Raw genomic sequence first — 14489 nt, forward strand, 5'->3', positions numbered from 1 at the left:
GGGGTTTCCCCGCGTAGGTTCAAATCCTGCCAACAACGAAGCTCGTCTAATATTACTTCCTTCTCTTTTACATTAAATGCAATCATTTGCATCAAAAAAGAGAAAAGTACTTTTACTGCAGATAAATTCATGCATTGGTGGTATAGTGGTGAGCATAGCTGCCTTCCAAGCAGTTGACCCGGGTTCGATTCCCGGCCATTGCAGAAATGTTTTTATATTAAACAAGAATTGGAAAAAAAACCTTTCATCCTATGCTCAATGTGCTCAAACCTACGACATTTCAGGCCATTATTAGCCCTGTTGAATTACATCTCTTCATGTGTTGTTGTGGCCGAGTGGTTAAGGCGATGGACTTGAAATCCATTGGGGTTTCCCCGCGTAGGTTCAAATCCTGCCAACAACGAAGCTCTTCTAGTATTACTTCCTGCTCTTTTACAGTAAATGCAATATTTTGCATCAAATAAGAGAAAAAGTACTTTTACTGGAGATGAATGCATGCAATGGTGGTACAGTGGTGAGCATAGCTGCCTTCCAAGCAGTTGACCCGGGTTCGTTTCCAGGGCGTTGCAGAAGTGTTTTTCTAATGAAACAAGAATTGAAAAAAACATTTCATACTATCCTCAATGTGCTCAAACTTACAATATCAGGCCATTATTAGCTCTGTTGAATTACATCTCTTCATGTGTTGTTGTGGCCGAGTGGTTAAGGCGATGGAGTAGAAATCCATTGGGGTTTCCCCGCGTAGGTTCAAATCCTGCCAACAACGAAGCTCGTCTAGTATTACTTCCTGCTCTTTTACATTAAATGCAATCATTTGCATCAAATAAGAGAAAAGTACTTTTACTGCAGACAAATGCATGCAATGGTGGTATAGTGGTGAGCATAGCTGCCTTCCAAGCAGTTGACCCGGGTTCGATTCCCGGCCATTGCAGAAGTGTTTTTCTATTAAAAAAGAATTGGAAAAAAAAACATTTCATCCTATCCTCCAAGTGCTCAAACCTAAGATATCAGGCCATTATTAGTCCTGTTTTATTACTGTTTTCATGTGTTGTTGTGGCCGAGTGGTTAAGGCGATGGACTAGAAATCCATTGGGGTTTCCCCGCGTAGGTTCAAATCCTGCCAACAACGAAGCTCGTCTAGTATTACTTCCTGCTCTTGTACAGTAAATGCAATATTTTGCATCAAATAAGAGAAAAGTACTTTTACTGGAGATTAATGCATGCAATGGTGGTACAGTGGTGAGCATAGCTGCCTTCCAAGCAGTTGACCCGGGTTCGTTTCCAGGGCGTTGCAGAAGTGTTTTTCTAATGAAACAAGAATTGAAAAAAACATTTCATACTATCCTCAATGTGCTCAAACCTACGATATCAGGCCATTATAAGCCCTGTTGAATTACATCTCTTCATGTGTTGTTGTGGCCGAGTGGTTAAGGCGATGGACTAGAAATCCATTGGGGTTTCCCCGCGTAGGTTCAAATCCTGCCAACAACGAAGCTCGTCTAGTATTACTTCCTGCTCTTTTACATTAAATGCAATCATTTGCATCAAATAAGAGAAAATTACTTTTACTGCAGAAAAATGCATGCAATGGTGGTATAGTGGTGAGCATAGCTGCCTTCCAAGCAGTTGACCCGGGTTCGATTCCCGGCCATTGCAGAAGTGTTTTTCTATTAAAAAAGAATTGGAAAAAAAAACATTTCATCCTATCCTCCAAGTGCTCAAACCTAAGATATCAGGCCATTATTAGTCCTGTTTTATTACTGTTTTCATGTGTTGTTGTGGCCGAGTGGTTAAGGCGATGGACTAGAAATCCATTGGGGTTTCCCCGCGTAGGTTCAAATCCTGCCAACAACGAAGCTCGTCTAGTATTAGTTCCTGCTCTTTTACAGTAAATGCAATATTTTGCATCAAATAAGAGAAAAGTACTTTTACTGGAGATTAATGCATGCAATGGTGGTACAGTGGTGAGCATAGCTGCCTTCCAAGCAGTTGACCCGGGTTCGTTTCCAGGGCGTTGCAGAAGTGTTTTTCTAATGAAACAAGAATTGAAAAAAACATTTCATACTATCCTCAATGTGCTCAAACCTACGATATCAGGCCATTATAAGCCCTGTTGAATTACATCTCTTCATGTGTTGTTGTGGCCGAGTGGTTAAGGCGATGGACTAGAAATCCATTGGGGTTTCCCCGCGTAGGTTCAAATCCTTCCAACAACAAAGCTCGTCTAGTATTACTTCCTGCTCTTTTACATTAAATGCAATCATTTGCATCAAATAAGAGAAAAGTACTTTTACTGCAGACAAATGCATGCAATGGTGGTATAGTGGTGAGCATAGCTGCCTTCCAAGCAGTTGACCCCGGTTCGATTCCCGGCCATTGCAGAAGTGTTTTTCTATTAAAAAAGAATTGGAAAAAAAAACATTTCATCCTATCCTCCATGTGCTCAAACCTAAGATATCAGGCCATTATTAGTCCTGTTTTATTACTGTTTTCATGTGTTGTTGTGGCCGAGTGGTTAAGGCGATGGACTAGAAATCCATTGGGGTTTCCCCGCGTAGGTTTAAATCCTGCCAACAACGAAGCTCGTCTAGTATTACTTCCTTCTCTTTTACATTAAATGCAATCATTTGCATCAAAAAAGAGAAAAGTACTTTTACTGCAGATAAATTCATGCATTGGTGGTATAGTGGTGAGCATAGCTGCCTTCCAAGCAGTTGACCCGGGTTCGATTCCCGGCCATTGCAGAAGTGTTTTTATATTAAACAAGAATTGGAAAAAAAACGTTTCATCCTATGCTCAATGTGCTCAAACCTACGACATTTCAGGCCATTATTAGCCCTGTTGAATTACATCTCTTCATGTGTTGTTGTGGCCGAGTGGTTAAGGCGATGGACTTGAAATCCATTGGGGTTTCCCCGCGTAGGTTCAAATCCTGCCAACAACGAAGCTCTTCTAGTATTACTTCCTGCTCTTTTACAGTAAATGCAATATTTTGCATCAAATAAGAGAAAAGTACTTTTACTGGAGATTAATGCATGCAATGGTGGTACAGTGGTGAGCATAGCTGCCTTCCAAGCAGTTGACCCGGGTTCGTTTCCAGGGCGTTGCAGAAGTGTTTTTCTAATGAAACAAGAATTGGAAAAAACATTTCATACTATCCTCAATGTGCTCAAACCTACGATATCAGGCCATTATAAGCCCTGTTGAATTACATCTCTTCATGTGTTATTGTGGCCGAGTGGTTAAGGCGATGGACTAGAAATCCATTGGGGTTTCCCCACATAGGTTCAAATCCTGCCAACAACGAAGCTCGTCTAGTATTACTTCCTGCTCTTTTACATTAAATGCAATCATTTGCATCAAATAAGAGAAAAGTACTTTTACTGCAGACAGATGCATGCAATGGTGGTATAGTGGTGAGCATAGCTGCCTTCCAAGCAGTTGACCCGGGTTCGATTCCCGGCCATTGCAGAAGTGTTTTTCTATTAAACAAGAATTGGAAAAAAACATTTCATCCTATCCTCCATGTGCTCAAACCTACGATATCAGGCCATTATTAGCCCTGTTGAATTACATCTCTTCATGTGTTGTTGTGGCCGAGTGGTTAAGGCGATGGACTTGAAATCCATTGGGGTTTCCCCGCGTAGGTTCAAATCCTGCCAACAACGAAGCTCTTCTAGTATTACTTCCTGCTCTTTTACAGTAAATGCAATATTTTGCATCAAATAAGAGAAAAGTACTTTTACTGGAGATTAATGCATGCAATGGTGGTACAGTGGTGAGCATAGCTGCCTTCCAAGCAGTTGACCCGGGTTCGTTTCCAGGGCGTTGCAGAAGTGTTTTTCTAATGAAACAAGAATTGGAAAAAACATTTCATACTATCCTCAATGTGCTCAAACCTACGATATCAGGCCATTATAAGCCCTGTTGAATTACATCTCTTCATGTGTTGTTGTGGCCGAGTGGTTAAGGCGATGGACTAGAAATCCATTGGGGTTTCCCCACATAGGTTCAAATCCTGCCAACAACAAAGCTCGTCTAGTATTACTTCCTGCTCTTTTACAATAAATGCAATCATTTGCATCAAATAAGAGAAAAGTACTTTTACTGCAGACAAATGCATGCAATGGTGGTATAGTGGTGAGCATAGCTGCCTTCCAAGCAGTTGACCCCGGTTCGATTCCCGGCCATTGCAGAAGTGTTTTTCTATTAAAAAAGAATTGGAAAAAAAACATTTAATCCTATCCTCCATGTGCTCAAACCTAAGATATCAGGCCATTATTAGTCCTGTTTTATTACTGTTTTCATGTGTTGTTGTGGCCGAGTGGTTAAGGCGATGGACTAGAAATCTATTGGGGTTTCCCCGCGTAGGTTCAAATCCTGCCAACAACGAAGCTAGTCTAGTATTACTTCCTGCTCTTTTACAGTAAATGCAATATTTTTGCATCAAATAAGAGAAAAGTATTTTTACTGAGATAAATGCATGCAATGGTGGTATAGTGGTGAGCATAGCTGCCTTCCAAGCAGTTGACCCGGGTTTGTTTCCAGGGTGTTGCAGAAGTGTTTTTCTATTAAACAAGAATTGGAAAAAAAAACATTACATCCTATACTCAATGTGCTCAAACCTACGATATCAGGCCATTATAAGCCCTGTTGAATTACATCTCTTCATGTGTTGTTGTGGCGGAGTGTTTAACGTGATGGACTAGAATTCCATTGGGGTTCCCCCGCATAGGTTCAAATCCTGCCAACAACGAAGCTCGTCTAGTATTACTTCCTGCTCTTTTACAGTAAATGCAATATTTTGCATCAAATAAGAGAAAAGTATTTTTACTGCAGATAAATTCATGCAATGGTGGTATAGTGGTGAGCATAGCTGCCTTCCAAGCAGTTGACCCGGGTTCGATTCCCGGCCATTGCAGAAGTGTTTTTCTATTAAACAAGAATTGGAAAAAAAAACATTTCATCCTATCCTCTATCTGCTCAAACCTACAATATCAGGCCATTATTAGCCCTGTTGAAGTACATCACTACATGTGTTGTTGTGGCCGAGTGGTTAAGGCGATGGACTAGAAATCCATTGGGGTTTCCCCACGTAGGTTCAAATCCTGCCAACAACGAAGCTCGTCTAGTATTACTTCCTGCTCTTTTACATTAAATGCAATCATTTGCATCAAATAAGAGAAAAGTACTTTTACTGCAGAAAAATGCATGCAATGGTGGTATAGTGGTGAGCATAGCTGCCTTCCAAGCAGTTGACCCGGGTTCGATTCCCGGCCATTGCAGAAGTGTTTTTCTATTAAAAAAGAATTGGAAAAAAAAACATTTCATCCTATCCTCCAAGTGCTCAAACCTAAGATATCAGGCCATTATTAGTCCTGTTTTATTACTGTTTTCATGTGTTGTTGTGGCCGAGTGGTTAAGGCGATGGACTAGAAATCCATTGGGGTTTCCCCGCGTAGGTTCAAATCCTGCCAACAACGAAGCTCGTCTAGTATTACTTCCTGCTCTTTTACAGTAAATGCAATATTTTGCATCAAATAAGAGAAAAGTACTTTTACTGGAGATTAATGCATGCAATGGTGGTACAGTGGTGAGCATAGCTGCCTTCCAAGCAGTTGACCCGGGTTCATTTCCAGGGCGTTGCAGAAGTGTTTTTCTAATGAAACAAGAATTGAAAAAAACATTTCATACTATCCTCAATGTGCTCAAACCTGCGATATCAGGCCATTATAAGCCCTGTTGAATTACATCTCTTCATGTGTTGTTGTGGCCGAGTGGTTAAGGCGATGGACTAGAAATCCATTGGGGTTTCCCCGCGTAGGTTCAAATCCTGCCAACAACGAAGCTTGTCTAGTATTACTTCCTGCTCTTTTACATTAAATGCAATCATTTGCATCAAATAAGAGAAAAGTACTTTTACTGCAGATTCCCGGCCATTGCAGAAGTGTTTTTATATTAAACAAGAATTGGAAAAAAAACCTTTCATCCTATGCTCAATGTGCTCAAACCTACGACATTTCAGGCCATTATTAGCCCTGTTGAATTACATCTCTTCATGTGTTGTTGTGGCCGAGTGGTTAAGGCGATGGACTTGAAATCCATTGGGGTTTCCCCGCGTAGGTTCAAATCCTGCCAACAACGAAGCTCTTCTAGTATTACTTCCTGCTCTTTTACAGTAAATGCAATATTTTGCATCAAATAAGAGAAAAAGTACTTTTACTGGAGATGAATGCATGCAATGGTGGTACAGTGGTGAGCATAGCTGCCTTCCAAGCAGTTGACCCGGGTTTGTTTCCAGGGTGTTGCAGAAGTGTTTTTCTATTAAACAAGAATTGGAAAAAAAAACATTACATCCTATACTCAAGGTGCTCAAACCTACGATATCAGGCCAATATTAGCCCTGTTGAATTACATCTCTTCATGTGTTGTTGTGGCGGAGTGGTTAAGGCGATGGACTAGAAATCCATTGGGGTTTCCCCGCGTAGGTTCAAATCCTGCCAACAACGAAGCTCGTCTAGTATTACTTCCTGCTCTTTTACATTAAATGCAATCATTTGCATCAAATAAGAGAAAAGTACTTTTACTGCAGACAAATGCATGCAATGGTGGTATAGTGGTGAGCATAGCTGCCTTCCAAGCAGTTGACCCGGGTTCGATTCCCGGCCATTGCAGAAGTGTTTTTCTATTAAAAAAGAATTGGAAAAAAAAACATTTCATCCTATCCTCCAAGTGCTCAAACCTAAGATATCAGGCCATTATTAGTCCTGTTTTATTACTGTTTTCATGTGTTGTTGTGGCCGAGTGGTTAAGGCGATGGACTAGAAATCCATTGGGGTTTCCCCGCGTAGGTTCAAATCCTGCCAACAACGAAGCTCGTCTAGTATTACTTCCTGCTCTTGTACAGTAAATGCAATATTTTGCATCAAATAAGAGAAAAGTACTTTTACTGGAGATTAATGCATGCAATGGTGGTACAGTGGTGAGCATAGCTGCCTTCCAAGCAGTTGACCCGGGTTCGTTTCCATGGCGTTGCAGAAGTGTTTTTCTAATGAAACAAGAATTGAAAAAAACATTTCATACTATCCTCAATGTGCTCAAACCTACGATATCAGGCCATTATAAGCCCTGTTGAATTACATCTCTTCATGTGTTGTTGTGGCCGAGTGGTTAAGGCGATGGACTAGAAATCCATTGGGGTTTCCCCGCGTAGGTTCAAATCCTGCCAACATCGAAGCTCGTCTAGTATTACTTCCTGCTCTTTTACATTAAATGCAATCATTTGCATCAAATAAGAGAAAATTACTTTTACTGCAGAAAAATGCATGCAATGGTGGTATAGTGGTGAGCATAGCTGCCTTCCAAGCAGTTGACCCGGGTTCGATTCCCGGCCATTGCAGAAGTGTTTTTATATTAAACAAGAATTGGAAAAAAAACCTTTCATCCTATGCTCAATGTGCTCAAACCTACGACATTTCAGGCCATTATTAGCCCTGTTGAATTACATCTCTTCATGTGTTGTTGTGGCCGAGTGGTTAAGGCGATGGACTTGAAATCCATTGGGGTTTCCCCGCGTAGGTTCAAATCCTGCCAACAACGAAGCTCTTCTAGTATTACTTCCTGCTCTTTTACAGTAAATGCAATATTTTGCATCAAATAAGAGAAAAAGTACTTTTACTGGAGATGAATGCATGCAATGGTGGTACAGTGGTGAGCATAGCTGCCTTCCAAGCAGTTGACCCGGGTTCGTTTCCAGGACGTTGCAGAAGTGTTTTTCTAATGAAACAAGAATTGAAAAAAACATTTCATACTATCCTCAATGTGCTCAAACTTACAATATCAGGCCATTATTAGCTCTGTTGAATTACATCTCTTCATGTGTTGTTGTGGCCGAGTGGTTAAGGCGATGGAGTAGAAATCCATTGGGGTTTCCCCGCGTAGGTTCAAATCCTGCCAACAACGAAGCTCGTCTAGTATTACTTCCTGCTCTTTTACATTAAATGCAATCATTTGCATCAAATAAGAGAAAAGTACTTTTACTGCAGACAAATGCATGCAATGGTGGTATAGTGGTGAGCATAGCTGCCTTCCAAGCAGTTGACCCGGGTTCGATTCCCGGCCATTGCAGAAGTGTTTTTCTATTAAAAAAGAATTGGAAAAAAAAACATTTCATCCTATCCTCCAAGTGCTCAAACCTAAGATATCAGGCCATTATTAGTCCTGTTTTATTACTGTTTTCATGTGTTGTTGTGGCCGAGTGGTTAAGGCGATGGACTAGAAATCCATTGGGGTTTCCCCGCGTAGGTTCAAATCCTGCCAACAACGAAGCTCGTCTAGTATTACTTCCTGCTCTTGTACAGTAAATGCAATATTTTGCATCAAATAAGAGAAAAGTACTTTTACTGGAGATTAATGCATGCAATGGTGGTACAGTGGTGAGCATAGCTGCCTTCCAAGCAGTTGACCCGGGTTCGTTTCCAGGGCGTTGCAGAAGTGTTTTTCTAATGAAACAAGAATTGAAAAAAACATTTCATACTATCCTCAATGTGCTCAAACCTACGATATCAGGCCATTATAAGCCCTGTTGAATTACATCTCTTCATGTGTTGTTGTGGCCGAGTGGTTAAGGCGATGGACTAGAAATCCATTGGGGTTTCCCCGCGTAGGTTCAAATCCTGCCAACAACGAAGCTCGTCTAGTATTACTTCCTGCTCTTTTACATTAAATGCAATCATTTGCATCAAATAAGAGAAAATTACTTTTACTGCAGAAAAATGCATGCAATGGTGGTATAGTGGTGAGCATAGCTGCCTTCCAAGCAGTTGACCCGGGTTCGATTCCCGGCCATTGCAGAAGTGTTTTTATATTAAACAAGAATTGGAAAAAAAACCTTTCATCCTATGCTCAATGTGCTCAAACCTACGACATTTCAGGCCATTATTAGCCCTGTTGAATTACATCTCTTCATGTGTTGTTGTGGCCGAGTGGTTAAGGCGATGGACTTGAAATCCATTGGGGTTTCCCCGCGTAGGTTCAAATCCTGCCAACAACGAAGCTCTTCTAGTATTACTTCCTGCTCTTTTACAGTAAATGCAATATTTTGCATCAAATAAGAGAAAAAGTACTTTTACTGGAGATGAATGCATGCAATGGTGGTACAGTGGTGAGCATAGCTGCCTTCCAAGCAGTTGACCCGGGTTCGTTTCCAGGACGTTGCAGAAGTGTTTTTCTAATGAAACAAGAATTGAAAAAAACATTTCATACTATCCTCAATGTGCTCAAACTTACAATATCAGGCCATTATTAGCTCTGTTGAATTACATCTCTTCATGTGTTGTTGTGGCCGAGTGGTTAAGGCGATGGAGTAGAAATCCATTGGGGTTTCCCCGCGTAGGTTCAAATCCTGCCAACAACGAAGCTCGTCTAGTATTACTTCCTGCTCTTTTACATTAAATGCAATCATTTGCATCAAATAAGAGAAAAGTACTTTTACTGCAGACAAATGCATGCAATGGTGGTATAGTGGTGAGCATAGCTGCCTTCCAAGCAGTTGACCCGGGTTCGATTCCCGGCCATTGCAGAAGTGTTTTTCTATTAAAAAAGAATTGGAAAAAAAAACATTTCATCCTATCCTCCAAGTGCTCAAACCTAAGATATCAGGCCATTATTAGTCCTGTTTTATTACATCTCTTCATGTGTTGTTGTGGCCGAGTGGTTAAGGCGATGGACTAGAAATCCATTGGGGTTTCCCCGCGTAGGTTCAAATCCTGCCAACAACGAAGCTCGTCTAGTATTACTTCCTGCTCTTTTACATTAAATGCAATCATTTGCATCAAATAAGAGAAAATTACTTTTACTGCAGAAAAATGCATGCAATGGTGGTATAGTGGTGAGCATAGCTGCCTTCCAAGCAGTTGACCCGGGTTCGATTCCCGGCCATTGCAGAAGTGTTTTTATATTAAACAAGAATTGGAAAAAAAACCTTTCATCCTATGCTCAATGTGCTCAAACCTACGACATTTCAGGCCATAATTAGCCCTGTTGAATTACATCTCTTCATGTGTTGTTGTGGCCGAGTGGTTAAGGCGATGGACTTGAAATCCATTGGGGTTTCCCCGCGTAGGTTCAAATCCTGCCAACAACGAAGCTCTTCTAGTATTACTTCCTGCTCTTTTACAGTAAATGCAATATTTTGCATCAAATAAGAGAAAAAGTACTTTTACTGGAGATGAATGCATGCAATGGTGGTACAGTGGTGAGCATAGCTGCCTTCCAAGCAGTTGACCCGGGTTCGTTTCCAGGGCGTTGCAGAAGTGTTTTTCTAATGAAACAAGAATTGAAAAAATCATTTCATACTATCCTCAATGTGCTCAAACTTACAATATCAGGCCATTATTAGCTCTGTTGAATTACATCTCTTCATGTGTTGTTGTGGCCGAGTGGTTAAGGCGATGGAGTAGAAATCCATTGGGGTTTCCCCGCGTAGGTTCAAATCCTGCCAACAACGAAGCTCGTCTAGTATTACTTCCTGCTCTTTTACATTAAATGCAATCATTTGCATCAAATAAGAGAAAAGTACTTTTACTGCAGACAAATGCATGCAATGGTGGTATAGTGGTGAGCATAGCTGCCTTCCAAGCAGTTGACCCGGGTTCGATTCCCGGCCATTGCAGAAGTGTTTTTCTATTAAAAAAGAATTGGAAAAAAAAACATTTCATCCTATCCTCCAAGTGCTCAAACCTAAGATATCAGGCCATTATTAGTCCTGTTTTATTACATCTCTTCATGTGTTGTTGTGGCCGAGTGGTTAAGGCGATGGACTAGAAATCCATTGGGGTTTCCCCGCGTAGGTTCAAATCCTGCCAACAACGAAGCTCGTCTAGTATTACTTCCTGCTCTTTTACATTAAATGCAATCATTTGCATCAAATAAGAGAAAATTACTTTTACTGCAGAAAAATGCATGCAATGGTGGTATAGTGGTGAGCATAGCTGCCTTCCAAGCAGTTGACCCGGGTTCGATTCCCGGCCATTGCAGAAGTGTTTTTCTATTAAAAAAGAATTGGAAAAAAAAACATTTCATCCTATCCTCCAAGTGCTCAAACCTAAGATATCAGGCCATTATTAGTCCTGTTTTATTACTGTTTTCATGTGTTGTTGTGGCCGAGTGGTTAAGGCGATGGACTAGAAATCCATTGGGGTTTCCCCGCGTAGGTTCAAATCCTGCCAACAACGAAGCTCGTCTAGTATTACTTCCTGCTCTTTTACAGTAAATGCAATATTTTGCATCAAATAAGAGAAAAGTACTTTTACTGGAGATTAATGCATGCAATGGTGGTACAGTGGTGAGCATAGCTGCCTTCCAAGCAGTTGACCCGGGTTCGTTTCCAGGGCGTTGCAGAAGTGTTTTTCTAATGAAACAAGAATTGAAAAAAACATTTCATACTATCCTCAATGTGCTCAAACCTACGATATCAGGCCATTATAAGCCCTGTTGAATTACATCTCTTCATGTGTTGTTGTGGCCGAGTGGTTAAGGCGATGGACTAGAAATCCATTGGGGTTTCCCCGCGTAGGTTCAAATCCTTCCAACAACAAAGCTCGTCTAGTATTACTTCCTGCTCTTTTACATTAAATGCAATCATTTGCATCAAATAAGAGAAAAGTACTTTTACTGCAGACAAATGCATGCAATGGTGGTATAGTGGTGAGCATAGCTGCCTTCCAAGCAGTTGACCCCGGTTCGATTCCCGGCCATTGCAGAAGTGTTTTTCTATTAAAAAAGAATTGGAAAAAAAAACATTTCATCCTATCCTCCATGTGCTCAAACCTAAGATATCAGGCCATTATTAGTCCTGTTTTATTACTGTTTTCATGTGTTGTTGTGGCCGAGTGGTTAAGGCGATGGACTAGAAATCCATTGGGGTTTCCCCGCGTAGGTTTAAATCCTGCCAACAACGAAGCTCGTCTAGTATTACTTCCTTCTCTTTTACATTAAATGCAATCATTTGCATCAAAAAAGAGAAAAGTACTTTTACTGCAGATAAATTCATGCATTGGTGGTATAGTGGTGAGCATAGCTGCCTTCCAAGCAGTTGACCCGGGTTCGATTCCCGGCCATTGCAGAAGAGTTTTTATATTAAACAAGAATTGGAAAAAAAACGTTTCATCCTATGCTCAATGTGCTCAAACCTACGACATTTCAGGCCATTATTAGCCCTGTTGAATTACATCTCTTCATGTGTTGTTGTGGCCGAGTGGTTAAGGCGATGGACTTGAAATCCATTGGGGTTTCCCCGCGTAGGTTCAAATCCTGCCAACAACGAAGCTCGTCTAGTATTACTTCCTGCTCTTTTACAGTAAATGCAATATTTTTGCATCAAATAAGAGAAAAGTATTTTTACTGAGATAAATGCATGCAATGGTGGTATAGTGGTGAGCATAGCTGCCTTCCAAGCAGTTGACCCGGGTTCGATTCCCGGCCATTGCAGAAGTGTTTTTCTATTAAACAAGAATTGGAAAAAAAAACATTTCATCCTATCCTCCATGTGCTCAAACCTAAGATATCAGGCCATTATTAGTCCTGTTTTATTACTGTTTTCATGTGTTGTTGTGGCCGAGTGGTTAAGGCGATGGACTAGAAATCCATTGGGGTTTCCCCGCGTAGGTTCAAATCCTGCCAACAACGAAGCTCGTCTAGTATTACTTCCTTCTCTTTTACATTAAATGCAATCATTTGCATCAAAAAAGAGAAAAGTACTTTTACTGCAGATAAATTCATGCATTGGTGGTATAGTGGTGAGCATAGCTGCCTTCCAAGCAGTTGACCCGGGTTCGATTCCCGGCCATTGCAGAAGTGTTTTTATATTAAACAAGAATTGGAAAAAAAACGTTTCATCCTATGCTCGATGTGCTCAAACCTACGACATTTCAGGCCATTATTAGCCCTGTTGAATTACATCTCTTCATGTGTTGTTGTGGCCGAGTGGTTAAGGCGATGGACTTGAAATCCATTGGGGTTTCCCCGCGTAGGTTCAAATCCTGCCAACAACGAAGCTCGTCTAGTATTACTTCCTGCTCTTTTACAGTAAATGCAATATTTTTGCATCAAATAAGAGAAAAGTATTTTTACTGAGATAAATGCATGCAATGGTGGTATAGTGGTGAGCATAGCTGCCTTCCAAGCAGTTGACCCGGGTTCGATTCCCGGCCATTGCAGAAGTGTTTTTCTATTAAACAAGAATTGGAAAAAAAACAATTCATCCTATCCTCAATCTGCTCAAACCTACAATATCAGGCCATTATTAGCCCTGTTGAAGTACATCACTACATGTGTTGTTGTGGCCGAGTGGTTAAGGCGATGGACTAGAAATCCATTGGGGTTTCCCAGCGTAGGTTCAAATCCTGCCAACAACGAAGCTCGTCTAGTATTACTTCCTGCTCTTTTACATTAAATGCAATCATTTGCATCAAATAAGAGAAAAGTACTTTTACTGCAGAAAAATGCATGCAATGGTGGTATAGTGGTGAGCATAGCTGCCTTCCAAGCAGTTGACCCGGGTTCGATTCCCGGCCATTGCAGAAGTGTTTTTCTATTAAAAAAGAATTGGAAAAAAAAACATTTCATCCTATCCTCCAAGTGCTCAAACCTAAGATATCAGGCCATTATTAGTCCTGTTTTATTACTGTTTTCATGTGTTGTTGTGGCCGAGTGGTTAAGGCGATGGACTAGAAATCCATTGGGGTTTCCCCGCGTAGGTTCAAATCCTGCCAACAACGAAGCTCGTCTAGTATTACTTCCTGCTCTTTTACATTAAATGCAATCATTTGCATCAAAAAAGAGAAAAGTACTTTTACTGCAGATAAATTCATGCATTGGTGGTATAGTGGTGAGCATAGCTGCCTTCCAAGCAGTTGACCAGGGTTCGATTCCCGGCCATTGCAGAAGTGTTTTTATATTAAACAAGAATTGGAAAAAAAACCTTTCATCCTATGCTCAATGTGCTCAAACCTACGACATTTCAGGCCATTATTAGCCCTGTTGAATTACATCTCTTCATGTGTTGTTGTGGCCGAGTGGTTAAGGCGATGGACTTGAAATCCATTGGGGTTTCCCCGCGTAGGTTCAAATCCTGCCAACAACGAGGCTCTTCTAGTATTACTTCCTGCTCTTTTACAGTAAATGCAATATTTTGCATCAAATAAGAGAAAAAGTACTTTTACTGGAGATGAATGCATGCAATGGTGGTACAGTGGTGAGCATAGCTGCCTTCCAAGCAGTTGACCCGGGTTCGTTTCCAGGGCGTTGCAGAAGTGTTTTTCTAATGAAACAAGAATTGAAAAAAACATTTCATACTATCCTCAATGTGCTCAAACTTACAATATCAGGCCATTATTAGCCCTGTTGAATTACATCTCTTCATGTGTTGTTGTGGCCGAGTGGTTAAGGCGATGGACTAGAAATCCATTGGGGTTTCCCCGCGTAGGTTC

At 40.9% G+C, this 14489-nt stretch overlaps 48 non-coding genes across 48 annotated transcripts in view; all 48 read left to right on the forward strand.

Moving 5' to 3' along the window:
• Nucleotides 1-131: 131 nt before the first annotated feature.
• trnag-ucc (transfer RNA glycine (anticodon UCC)) lies at nt 132-203 on the forward strand. Its single transcript has one exon. It is a non-coding gene; the product is annotated as a tRNA-Gly (tRNA).
• Nucleotides 204-321: 118 nt separating this feature from the next.
• Nucleotides 322-403, forward strand: trnas-uga (transfer RNA serine (anticodon UGA)). The gene has a single exon. It is a non-coding gene; the product is annotated as a tRNA-Ser (tRNA).
• Nucleotides 404-859: 456 nt separating this feature from the next.
• Nucleotides 860-931, forward strand: trnag-ucc (transfer RNA glycine (anticodon UCC)). Its single transcript has one exon. It is a non-coding gene; the product is annotated as a tRNA-Gly (tRNA).
• Nucleotides 932-1047: 116 nt separating this feature from the next.
• Nucleotides 1048-1129, forward strand: trnas-aga (transfer RNA serine (anticodon AGA)). The gene has a single exon. It is a non-coding gene; the product is annotated as a tRNA-Ser (tRNA).
• Nucleotides 1130-1409: 280 nt separating this feature from the next.
• Nucleotides 1410-1491, forward strand: trnas-aga (transfer RNA serine (anticodon AGA)). The gene has a single exon. It is a non-coding gene; the product is annotated as a tRNA-Ser (tRNA).
• Nucleotides 1492-1584: 93 nt separating this feature from the next.
• trnag-ucc (transfer RNA glycine (anticodon UCC)) lies at nt 1585-1656 on the forward strand. Its single transcript has one exon. It is a non-coding gene; the product is annotated as a tRNA-Gly (tRNA).
• Nucleotides 1657-1772: 116 nt separating this feature from the next.
• On the forward strand, nt 1773-1854 carry trnas-aga (transfer RNA serine (anticodon AGA)). Its single transcript has one exon. It is a non-coding gene; the product is annotated as a tRNA-Ser (tRNA).
• A 280-nt stretch (nt 1855-2134) lies between these two features.
• trnas-aga (transfer RNA serine (anticodon AGA)) lies at nt 2135-2216 on the forward strand. Its single transcript has one exon. It is a non-coding gene; the product is annotated as a tRNA-Ser (tRNA).
• A 456-nt stretch (nt 2217-2672) lies between these two features.
• Nucleotides 2673-2744, forward strand: trnag-ucc (transfer RNA glycine (anticodon UCC)). The gene has a single exon. It is a non-coding gene; the product is annotated as a tRNA-Gly (tRNA).
• Nucleotides 2745-2862: 118 nt separating this feature from the next.
• trnas-uga (transfer RNA serine (anticodon UGA)) lies at nt 2863-2944 on the forward strand. Its single transcript has one exon. It is a non-coding gene; the product is annotated as a tRNA-Ser (tRNA).
• Nucleotides 2945-3399: 455 nt separating this feature from the next.
• Nucleotides 3400-3471, forward strand: trnag-ucc (transfer RNA glycine (anticodon UCC)). Its single transcript has one exon. It is a non-coding gene; the product is annotated as a tRNA-Gly (tRNA).
• A 115-nt stretch (nt 3472-3586) lies between these two features.
• On the forward strand, nt 3587-3668 carry trnas-uga (transfer RNA serine (anticodon UGA)). Its single transcript has one exon. It is a non-coding gene; the product is annotated as a tRNA-Ser (tRNA).
• Nucleotides 3669-4849: 1181 nt separating this feature from the next.
• Nucleotides 4850-4921, forward strand: trnag-ucc (transfer RNA glycine (anticodon UCC)). Its single transcript has one exon. It is a non-coding gene; the product is annotated as a tRNA-Gly (tRNA).
• A 117-nt stretch (nt 4922-5038) lies between these two features.
• Nucleotides 5039-5120, forward strand: trnas-aga (transfer RNA serine (anticodon AGA)). Its single transcript has one exon. It is a non-coding gene; the product is annotated as a tRNA-Ser (tRNA).
• A 93-nt stretch (nt 5121-5213) lies between these two features.
• trnag-ucc (transfer RNA glycine (anticodon UCC)) lies at nt 5214-5285 on the forward strand. Its single transcript has one exon. It is a non-coding gene; the product is annotated as a tRNA-Gly (tRNA).
• A 116-nt stretch (nt 5286-5401) lies between these two features.
• Nucleotides 5402-5483, forward strand: trnas-aga (transfer RNA serine (anticodon AGA)). Its single transcript has one exon. It is a non-coding gene; the product is annotated as a tRNA-Ser (tRNA).
• A 280-nt stretch (nt 5484-5763) lies between these two features.
• trnas-aga (transfer RNA serine (anticodon AGA)) lies at nt 5764-5845 on the forward strand. Its single transcript has one exon. It is a non-coding gene; the product is annotated as a tRNA-Ser (tRNA).
• Nucleotides 5846-6062: 217 nt separating this feature from the next.
• On the forward strand, nt 6063-6144 carry trnas-uga (transfer RNA serine (anticodon UGA)). The gene has a single exon. It is a non-coding gene; the product is annotated as a tRNA-Ser (tRNA).
• Nucleotides 6145-6602: 458 nt separating this feature from the next.
• trnag-ucc (transfer RNA glycine (anticodon UCC)) lies at nt 6603-6674 on the forward strand. The gene has a single exon. It is a non-coding gene; the product is annotated as a tRNA-Gly (tRNA).
• A 116-nt stretch (nt 6675-6790) lies between these two features.
• On the forward strand, nt 6791-6872 carry trnas-aga (transfer RNA serine (anticodon AGA)). Its single transcript has one exon. It is a non-coding gene; the product is annotated as a tRNA-Ser (tRNA).
• Nucleotides 6873-7327: 455 nt separating this feature from the next.
• Nucleotides 7328-7399, forward strand: trnag-ucc (transfer RNA glycine (anticodon UCC)). The gene has a single exon. It is a non-coding gene; the product is annotated as a tRNA-Gly (tRNA).
• A 118-nt stretch (nt 7400-7517) lies between these two features.
• On the forward strand, nt 7518-7599 carry trnas-uga (transfer RNA serine (anticodon UGA)). Its single transcript has one exon. It is a non-coding gene; the product is annotated as a tRNA-Ser (tRNA).
• A 456-nt stretch (nt 7600-8055) lies between these two features.
• On the forward strand, nt 8056-8127 carry trnag-ucc (transfer RNA glycine (anticodon UCC)). The gene has a single exon. It is a non-coding gene; the product is annotated as a tRNA-Gly (tRNA).
• Nucleotides 8128-8243: 116 nt separating this feature from the next.
• On the forward strand, nt 8244-8325 carry trnas-aga (transfer RNA serine (anticodon AGA)). Its single transcript has one exon. It is a non-coding gene; the product is annotated as a tRNA-Ser (tRNA).
• A 280-nt stretch (nt 8326-8605) lies between these two features.
• trnas-aga (transfer RNA serine (anticodon AGA)) lies at nt 8606-8687 on the forward strand. Its single transcript has one exon. It is a non-coding gene; the product is annotated as a tRNA-Ser (tRNA).
• A 93-nt stretch (nt 8688-8780) lies between these two features.
• On the forward strand, nt 8781-8852 carry trnag-ucc (transfer RNA glycine (anticodon UCC)). The gene has a single exon. It is a non-coding gene; the product is annotated as a tRNA-Gly (tRNA).
• A 118-nt stretch (nt 8853-8970) lies between these two features.
• trnas-uga (transfer RNA serine (anticodon UGA)) lies at nt 8971-9052 on the forward strand. The gene has a single exon. It is a non-coding gene; the product is annotated as a tRNA-Ser (tRNA).
• A 456-nt stretch (nt 9053-9508) lies between these two features.
• trnag-ucc (transfer RNA glycine (anticodon UCC)) lies at nt 9509-9580 on the forward strand. Its single transcript has one exon. It is a non-coding gene; the product is annotated as a tRNA-Gly (tRNA).
• A 117-nt stretch (nt 9581-9697) lies between these two features.
• trnas-aga (transfer RNA serine (anticodon AGA)) lies at nt 9698-9779 on the forward strand. The gene has a single exon. It is a non-coding gene; the product is annotated as a tRNA-Ser (tRNA).
• Nucleotides 9780-9872: 93 nt separating this feature from the next.
• trnag-ucc (transfer RNA glycine (anticodon UCC)) lies at nt 9873-9944 on the forward strand. Its single transcript has one exon. It is a non-coding gene; the product is annotated as a tRNA-Gly (tRNA).
• A 118-nt stretch (nt 9945-10062) lies between these two features.
• On the forward strand, nt 10063-10144 carry trnas-uga (transfer RNA serine (anticodon UGA)). Its single transcript has one exon. It is a non-coding gene; the product is annotated as a tRNA-Ser (tRNA).
• A 456-nt stretch (nt 10145-10600) lies between these two features.
• On the forward strand, nt 10601-10672 carry trnag-ucc (transfer RNA glycine (anticodon UCC)). The gene has a single exon. It is a non-coding gene; the product is annotated as a tRNA-Gly (tRNA).
• A 117-nt stretch (nt 10673-10789) lies between these two features.
• trnas-aga (transfer RNA serine (anticodon AGA)) lies at nt 10790-10871 on the forward strand. Its single transcript has one exon. It is a non-coding gene; the product is annotated as a tRNA-Ser (tRNA).
• Nucleotides 10872-10964: 93 nt separating this feature from the next.
• trnag-ucc (transfer RNA glycine (anticodon UCC)) lies at nt 10965-11036 on the forward strand. Its single transcript has one exon. It is a non-coding gene; the product is annotated as a tRNA-Gly (tRNA).
• Nucleotides 11037-11152: 116 nt separating this feature from the next.
• On the forward strand, nt 11153-11234 carry trnas-aga (transfer RNA serine (anticodon AGA)). Its single transcript has one exon. It is a non-coding gene; the product is annotated as a tRNA-Ser (tRNA).
• A 280-nt stretch (nt 11235-11514) lies between these two features.
• On the forward strand, nt 11515-11596 carry trnas-aga (transfer RNA serine (anticodon AGA)). The gene has a single exon. It is a non-coding gene; the product is annotated as a tRNA-Ser (tRNA).
• A 456-nt stretch (nt 11597-12052) lies between these two features.
• Nucleotides 12053-12124, forward strand: trnag-ucc (transfer RNA glycine (anticodon UCC)). The gene has a single exon. It is a non-coding gene; the product is annotated as a tRNA-Gly (tRNA).
• A 118-nt stretch (nt 12125-12242) lies between these two features.
• On the forward strand, nt 12243-12324 carry trnas-uga (transfer RNA serine (anticodon UGA)). Its single transcript has one exon. It is a non-coding gene; the product is annotated as a tRNA-Ser (tRNA).
• Nucleotides 12325-12417: 93 nt separating this feature from the next.
• On the forward strand, nt 12418-12489 carry trnag-ucc (transfer RNA glycine (anticodon UCC)). Its single transcript has one exon. It is a non-coding gene; the product is annotated as a tRNA-Gly (tRNA).
• Nucleotides 12490-12605: 116 nt separating this feature from the next.
• On the forward strand, nt 12606-12687 carry trnas-aga (transfer RNA serine (anticodon AGA)). The gene has a single exon. It is a non-coding gene; the product is annotated as a tRNA-Ser (tRNA).
• Nucleotides 12688-12780: 93 nt separating this feature from the next.
• Nucleotides 12781-12852, forward strand: trnag-ucc (transfer RNA glycine (anticodon UCC)). Its single transcript has one exon. It is a non-coding gene; the product is annotated as a tRNA-Gly (tRNA).
• Nucleotides 12853-12970: 118 nt separating this feature from the next.
• Nucleotides 12971-13052, forward strand: trnas-uga (transfer RNA serine (anticodon UGA)). The gene has a single exon. It is a non-coding gene; the product is annotated as a tRNA-Ser (tRNA).
• Nucleotides 13053-13145: 93 nt separating this feature from the next.
• trnag-ucc (transfer RNA glycine (anticodon UCC)) lies at nt 13146-13217 on the forward strand. Its single transcript has one exon. It is a non-coding gene; the product is annotated as a tRNA-Gly (tRNA).
• A 116-nt stretch (nt 13218-13333) lies between these two features.
• trnas-aga (transfer RNA serine (anticodon AGA)) lies at nt 13334-13415 on the forward strand. Its single transcript has one exon. It is a non-coding gene; the product is annotated as a tRNA-Ser (tRNA).
• Nucleotides 13416-13508: 93 nt separating this feature from the next.
• trnag-ucc (transfer RNA glycine (anticodon UCC)) lies at nt 13509-13580 on the forward strand. The gene has a single exon. It is a non-coding gene; the product is annotated as a tRNA-Gly (tRNA).
• A 116-nt stretch (nt 13581-13696) lies between these two features.
• On the forward strand, nt 13697-13778 carry trnas-aga (transfer RNA serine (anticodon AGA)). Its single transcript has one exon. It is a non-coding gene; the product is annotated as a tRNA-Ser (tRNA).
• A 283-nt stretch (nt 13779-14061) lies between these two features.
• On the forward strand, nt 14062-14143 carry trnas-uga (transfer RNA serine (anticodon UGA)). The gene has a single exon. It is a non-coding gene; the product is annotated as a tRNA-Ser (tRNA).
• Nucleotides 14144-14424: 281 nt separating this feature from the next.
• The window catches only part of trnas-aga (transfer RNA serine (anticodon AGA)), an 82-nt gene continuing 17 nt past the window's right edge, over nt 14425-14489 (forward strand). The window contains exon 1 of the tRNA in view: nt 14425-14489. This exon is cut by the window's right edge and continues 17 nt beyond it. This is a non-coding gene — a tRNA (tRNA-Ser).

This window comes from Callionymus lyra, chromosome 17, assembly GCF_982586985.1.
Source record: "Callionymus lyra chromosome 17, fCalLyr1.hap1.1, whole genome shotgun sequence".
NCBI lineage: Eukaryota > Metazoa > Chordata > Actinopteri > Syngnathiformes > Callionymidae > Callionymus > Callionymus lyra.